At 31.9% G+C, this 8,315-nt stretch overlaps 1 pseudogene; it reads right to left on the reverse strand.

The window, feature by feature from the left end:
- Positions 1-848: 848 nt before the first annotated feature.
- On the reverse strand, positions 849-2,632 carry LOC145035234 (uncharacterized; annotated as a pseudogene).
- Between the last annotated feature and the right edge of the window lie 5,683 nt (positions 2,633-8,315).

The following is an 8,315-nucleotide window of genomic DNA, read 5'->3' on the forward strand; positions in this document are numbered from 1 at the left end:
GTATATAATCAACATCAAAAAGTTAAAACACATTCATTTATGCTACAATAAGATATTTAGTTGCATTAATTTACACATTTGTAGCTATGAGCATTCAAATCAACAAAAAGAACGCAAAAAAATATTGTTTTTACATTAACATTTACCATGTACCTACCTAATGAAGATGTTATACATATTTACAAAAACCAATGTACTCATGAGACCACTTACAAACATGACAAAAATCCAAATCCTGATTAAGCTCAAGAAATTCATCAATGACATCCACTACTAGAAAAACAGTCTTTTATGATGCGCAATGAATGTCGTAAAACGCTCAGACGAAGCGCAAATGTGTGTCAAGGAAGGCCCTGTCATAATGAGAGACGACATGCTTTTGTGTGTCGTCTATTTACGACGTGCATTGACAACACGCATTTACGACGCGCGTTTACGACACACATTGCGTGTCAAGGAAGGCCCTGTCATAAAGGAAGATGACACACATTTACGTGTCGTAACCTTACTACGCGCGTTTAGGACACGCATTGTGTATCATTAAAGCCACTGTTATAAAGAAAGACGACACACATTTTTGCATGTCATAATTTTAAATGTTTTAAAAATTATATATTTTGATAGATTTAGTAATTTTTAAATTGAATAACACATTAAAATCTTATAATACAAAATAAAATACAATAAATAAGAAAGATAATTCATTGCACTAATATGTTAAATACAAGTTATCATTCCAATAGTAAGTAATGTAATACATTGCTGATATTGCATAATATTTATTATAGAAAAGCAAAACATGTACAAGATTAAAAGGAACCCATGAGTAATTTATGCTTTGACAATCTTCATGGCAACTTTAAGCCTTGCAACCTCACCATGGTATTAAACTTCGCCACCACCAACTTAAGAAAAAAATTGCATTTAAATATCAAAAAACAAGATAGGAGCCAATCATTCTATGAAAGAAGGAAAAATATCACTAGAGAACTATGTAAAAAATATTTATGGGTGGGGAGTGGAGAAATGAAAGTACCTTAGATGTAATTGTGGAACCAATTATGCTGATAAAGTTAGCTCTTACTTCATTTGCAACTGCTTTGGCAACAAGTGTTTTCCTAGGAGGCCCAAAAAGCAATATTCCTTTAAAAGACTGACAACAAAGATTGAAAGAGCAGTTGCATAACAACATAAACAAAGCAAATGAATGCCAAACAAACAGACATATCTAAAAGGGGATAAAATCTCAAATCATGTTACTAAAAGAAACCTATTATAATTTAACATAAAACATTAAGAAAACAACACCTTCTGGAGTGCATCTCTATAAACCTTTTCCTCACTCCTTCAAGAACAACTTCTCTAGAAGCTTTACCATTGAGTCCATCATTAAGAACAAGATCTGATTGGCATAAAATCATAGCAACACCTTCTGGAGTGCATCTCCTACCAAAAGTGTGCAATCCAACATAATTTGACTTCACTGCACCATTATTGGACACCAACACAGTGGGAATATTATAATTGGATAATTAGGAATGCATTGAGTTGATATAATCTTGAAAAATTTGGTAGCTGAATACATTGTTTCCAGTTCTTCCACACACTGCATTAGAACTTCACAATCTGGGTACCTAGTCACTCATAAGTTCCCATTAACAACCATATAATCAAAATCAATTGCTAATAAATAACAAACAAGATAGTAGTGAATTAGTGATTACCCATCTTTATATAGAATAACAACCACCCACACATCATATGGATCTTGTGATACCTCACACACAAAGTCGGATCCTGAAATGGGAATGACTGAGTAAAACTTTGCAACTTTCACTATTTGCTTCATCTCTACTAACCTCTATCTCCTTCAAGAGCATAAAAGAAAATGAAACCATGAAAATATCACATGAAGTTTAATGCCCTCATAAAATGAGATTAGGATTAAGGGAGTTGAAAGTACCTGCATTCTTTGAGGAAACAATTGTCATCAAGATCATCTTCTAAATCTTTGAGTTCTTCTTCTGTCTTGTTATCGATCTGAGATTTGGTTTTAGGTTTTGAGTCTTCATCATCTGCAGGAGTGAAAGGATTGGGTTTGAAGGAAGGGGGTTTGGGAAGTAAGTCCTGAATTTTCTATGAATATCATCCCATTATGTTGATGCTCCTTCAACATCTTTGTAGACAAAGTGAAGATCAACTTTATCACTTGGCTCCTATGATCTCTGCAAGCATAACAAATAATAGGTATTAAGACTTAAGAGATTACTAGAATATGTCCAAACAGCTAGTGTAAATGGATAAATCATCTCAGGAGATGCATAAATTTAACTTTATTGATTGCTTCAGAATTCATGTCATTGATTCACGTTATACACACATCTATAGTCTATATCAGTAAATTGAAAAAACTTTGTTTGATTGCTAGATGCTAACAGTTTACTTCATTGCTTCTGTCCTAATTATAAAATGAAAAGGGACTAAGGGAGACTACCTTGATAAATCATACCCAAGATAGGCAATAATAAAATGGAATAGACTGCTCTATTAAAATAAAATAAAAAATACAGACCCTGAATAATGCACTTTTCACATCCTCAAGAGCACCAATGTCATCAAACTTTATACACATTTCACCCGGTAGGACCACTACTGTCTATAACATTCTTGAAATCTGATCGTCCTCCTGAGGAGGGTCTCACCCAACAACAACTCTAATATTTCCTATTTAAAGAAAATAAATCACCTAGATCAGTTAAATGAAAACTAGGTCAACACTAGCTAGACCATGAATGTGAAGACCTAAAACAACAAGATCTTGGACCTCATTATATAGCTTTCAGAACTTAGTGGGTCCCCACCAATCATGCCTCGACACCTGGACGACCCACACACACATTTTTTGGCTACAGGACCAAAGACCCTTACATAGTTGTAATCAAATGTCAGTTCTTCCCCTTAAAACTCAACAAATTAATCAAACTAGCATGACAAAATTTAACTTAAAAATATAATATACCATTAAATGTGAATAGAATAGACATTATGTGAAAGATGTAGCACTGTAGTTCAATAGCTTGTATCATTGACATCCACTTTCTTGAAGAGATGACACTTTTTTTAATGTCACTCTCTTTTGAGTAACATAAATCAATGAGTGTCATGGTTTGCGCATCGTAAAAGGGTCATTTTCTTGTAGTGATCTGTGACTATATGGTCTTCATATTGTAAAGTCATGACTTGATCTTCTGAAGGTTTATGTCGAAGAAACATATTTTGTCAGAATTCCCTAGCTTTTCTTGAACAATCAACAATATCAAGATCACATACTGTCAATATATCAAAACAATTATCCAGTATGTCTAAACCTATAATTACACATGAAAAATAGTCCTATAATATATATATATATATATATATATATATATATATATATATATATATATATAACATGTTTCTTTTGTACACCATAACATACACATAACAACAAATAGTAAAAAATTAAAATTTTAATACACATAGTAAACTAAATTAAAGTATGTTACCTAATGAGGACCTTTTAGAAATTAAGAAAACATATCAAATATCCACAAATATTTTTTCTTGTCATGAGTGCTATATATCTAATGGTATCTACAATCCTTGAACACTATAGAGTTCAATGGATTGCCACATCATCCAAGAAAAATCTATACAACAACACTCACAACCCATTATTCAATCCTAATCGCCATTATTTATTCCTTTTATTGAACTATTTAATGATCATTTAACTCATCTGTGTCATAACCACACATTACTAACCCTAGTTACCATCCTATTCAATTTTATACTACTTGCATTATAAATTATATCGCAATAAAAGGAAATTTTATATAAACAAGACATGTATTTAGTATATACAAGACCTTGTTTGCATGTTGGATATCCTTTGTAGATGTAAATCATTGAAAGAACATAAGTTGCTTCCCAATGATCTTTTGTTGCAACAGTACTTAACAACTTGATTCAATCTTCGAAATTACCACCATAGAAGTACTCATTCTATAATTATCATCAATATTAACATTAACGTTAGTATCAATAACAAATCAAAAAAAAATTTAAGTTTCAAAAAATTGATGATCACAATTCATATGTACCACTCCTTTTCGATATGAGGCCTCAATTTCTTTTCTGCACATTTATCAATAAAGCCTTTTTGTGTTCATTCAAAAACCATAGTTAAAGGAATCCGATTAATGAAGACACATTTATAGACACCACCTTCCTTTCTCGCTTCATTCGTACTTTATAACTAATGAAGTTAAAATTTAAAGTTTATAAGAAAAAATCAAGATGATTTTGGTAACCTTAATGTGACATATACAAGTATATGTAAGGGGTGTGTGAGAATTACCAACGTCTTGTATTACATAGGTCTTTTACAGATAATGATGTGACTTTCCCATAACCAAAAAAAAGATGGGGTTAGGAAGATCGTCAACCATAGTGTGTTGACATATACGAGAGATCCTATTGTCATTATAAAGTTGCAAAATCATGGCGTTTTTATCACAATGTTTAAGAGGAAATAGGGTGAGCAGTAATTTCAAGAAACATGGTAAATACATAGTAATTTTAAGAAATATAGGAAAAAACCATACCTGATGTTTATGGGGAAGATGAAAGATCTTAAAACACAAAATTTTGCAATAACCATAGTTATTTTTCTGATTAGAAGAAGATATTTTACAGGGATTTTGAAAAAATGATCATTTATTTATGGGGAAGATGAAAGAAAAGTTTGATTTTATTAAGGGTAATGATAATGGCGGTTAATTGCCTGTTAAATGTTATTTAAACAATCCGATTACTATTACTATAAACTAATAACATATTATGATGGGATGTGATTTGTACACAACAATTTTCCTTCAAACACAACCATTTATGATTTATAAAGTTGTACAATACAATATCTTAAAACACAAAATTTTGGTTTAGATAAGTAAATATTTTTTCGCTGAAAGATTTTGTAAGTAAGTTCATTACTGTTTTGAGATTAAGTGGAATGAAAAATGGCTTAATTTTTTGATTTGTTGGCCAAGACAAATGGTTGTAAGAAAGTACATTGCAATTTTACTATCAAGACAAATGACAATGTCTTGATTCTCTGTGGGATTAAACGTGTACAAATATAAAACCTTATTACACATTTAATTCTCAACTTGATTGTTTTAAAAAAACAATTCTTTTTATAGTTTTTTTTTATGTTTTCTTAATTTGTTTATTTTTTAAATTTAAAACATTTTGTTAGACATGACTTTTACGTATGGACTCCAGTTGTTGTATCTATTTTAGTGGTTAACCCAATGTCTACCTAACTCTCTCATTAGTCATTCCATACCAAATTAAACATCCATTCCAAAAAATACTCTAACTATCATAAACTAAAGTCGTTCAAAAATCAAAGAAACAAAACCAAAAATACCAGAACAAACCCCATTTATTCCTTCTTCAACCTCTCCAGTCATTCCCGTCTCTCTTCATTTATCCCGTCAATCAAGCTAGTGACTTTGTTCAACTTTTCCATAACATGGAGATCCTTGCGTTTGTCACTTATAGAGAATAATGTTGCATGCATTTGTAGGAGAGATGATTTGATGGTAGTGATGCATTGAACCATATCATCCTTCTCTTTGTATTCCTTGTAAGTCTCAACGATTATGGAGTGGATACAAGCTTTCAGTTCAAGATCATTCTTGATGTCGTTCTCAATTACTTTGAGAAAAAGTTCTTTATTTATAGTGTTTTGTTTGGCAACCATGCTGTTTGATTTCTTAATTACCTAGATATGTGATGACCAAACTTCCACGGAGGCGTAGGGTAATTGGCGCCCATTCTATGTGCTAGCACCCTAGCAATGTAAGTTGGATTGATGACTTTGGACTCTGCATCCGAGTAATCCTCATTGTTTTCCTCGTCACTATCATCAAGCTCATCCTCTTCAAAATCTACCGCAGGCTCCTCGGGTTCCTCTTCCAATTCTTCGGGGTCCTCCTCCGGTTCTTCCTCCAACAATCCCACATTTTCCTGGTTAGGGAAATTTGGGTCTCCAAGGAGATGAAAACCAGCCATAGCGTCTGCATGAGAATATATATATATATATATATATATATATATATATATATATATATATATATATAAGTACAAGAAAATAGATGATATGATAAAATAATCCTATAGTATTTTAATTGTTTAGGTTTGTTTTGTTAAAACTTTTTGGATTTAAAGTTGGCAAGTTTTAGATTCATTGCCCACCAAGATCACTCCCAAGCACATGTTGGTCGTATTTTGAATAAATATAGTTGATCAGGCTATTTTTATCCCTAATACGATTACATAACTGCCTCAGTTTAACCGTGATGTCCAACTCTTCCAAGACTATTAATTGTTTCTTGTTATGATAATACTCCTAATATGCACACATATCTATGTATATTATTTTTGTTCAGAGTATTTTAGTCCCACTGTATTTATATTTTCATATCTTGTATACTTAGATATGCTAGTTCACTATAAACAATGCTCTAATACCAATCTGTCACACCCCCGAACCGGGATGGAGGAAACGTCTTGGGGCAGGTGACTTCATCTTCTAATATCATAAAAATTGAATATGAATGAAACATAGCAATCACAATCATACATTAAGGATACCAACATGTATTGTTTACAACCTTGAATTTATCAATGAAAATACATCCAAAATAACATAATGTATGATAATCCAAAAAAACAACAAATATCCAATGTCTACGACCGAAAACCTCCTCACTGTGTTCCTAAGAATACAAGTCGTTTTGAAAAGCGTCAACATATAAAATTTTGGTGAGTTCATAAGAATATTTGTAAGAAAAACTTTGTAATAATTTGTAAACTCCAGAAAATACAAAATTTTCTGTAAAAATAGTTTGAGAGTCTTGTTTCAAATCATGTGTAATTGCATGTGTATACTTTGTTTACCTTGTTTGAGAATTTTACAGAGAGTGTTTCCAAAAAAATCCTATATTTTCCGTTATACAAAATATTATGGTCTTAAAACCCTATAACCAGAGTGTTGAGATTAGTGCAAAATAGGCGGCACGTAGTTTTGTACTTTGTAAAATGTGTAGAGTGTATGTTTTGCGTTAATTTTGAAATAATATTGCTTATTCTGTATGTGAGTCGTTACAACCATAGTAATGTGATGAGAGCGTCTGTCTTGATGTTCTTCAGGCATCGGTTTCTAAAGATAATTATCACTCTGGATTGGCCTGTCTAGATGTAGCGAATAGCTTAGGTGTGGGGTGTCATCCCCGTATAGATCTATACACAATATCCTGCTCTCCTTCCAGGAGACTCTGTTTATAACTACAGGACTTACGATGTATACTAGGTAGGTACGAGTGAAGGAGTGTCTCACAAGATCCTTAACAGAATTTACGCAATTATTGAATCCCGTTATTTAACATTATAAATAATGTTACTAGTGTATATTTTCAACTGTCGTGTATGACATGCAACTTTCGTGTCATGAAATAAGTTTAGTTCACCAATTTGGTAGATTTATTTATAAAATTCTTTTTATAATTATTTGAAGTTGGAACTAATATAATTAGGACATTTTACAAAAATTGTCAAAAATAGTCCATTTTACTATAAGTGTCAAAAATAGCCCATTTTTACCATATTTGTCAAAAATAGCCCATTTTTACCATAAGTGACAAAAATAGCTCATTTTTACCGAAATGGTCATAAATGACCCATTTTTACTAAAGTTGTCATAAATGGCTCGTTTTTACCAAAGTTGTTATAAATGACCCATTTTTCAAAAGTTGTCAAAAATGGCCCATTTTACAAGTTTCAGTGGTAAAATTTTAATATATCCAAAATGTTAGCATTTTTAGTGCAACTTTCCATATTTTTCCATTTTTGAGGTTTTCATGAAAATAATTTGTGTTAATATTTTCTTTGACTTTCTGGTGATTTTATCACACATCAAAGATAACATTTTACGCACAACAACAAAACATATAAGCAACCAAAGATAACTTTGTTTTCCAACAACTTGAGACTTGTACAAAATCTCAAGTTTATGGACCTTTAGCATGATATCACAACATTTCACACACATAACATATAACACATATACATGCAAGCAAAATATCCAAGGATTTACACAAGACTTTGACTTGTTCCCCTCCCCCCCCCCCCCCTAAAGAAGGAAAAACTCGAAAAGAAGGGGTATGAAGCTCACCTTGGGGGCTTATTCGGTTTGTAGAGAAAGATGA

The sequence above is a fragment of the Lactuca saligna genome, chromosome 3 (genome assembly GCF_052625555.1).
Source record: "Lactuca saligna cultivar CGN05327 chromosome 3, ASM5262555v1, whole genome shotgun sequence".
Classification (NCBI taxonomy): domain Eukaryota; kingdom Viridiplantae; phylum Streptophyta; class Magnoliopsida; order Asterales; family Asteraceae; genus Lactuca; species Lactuca saligna.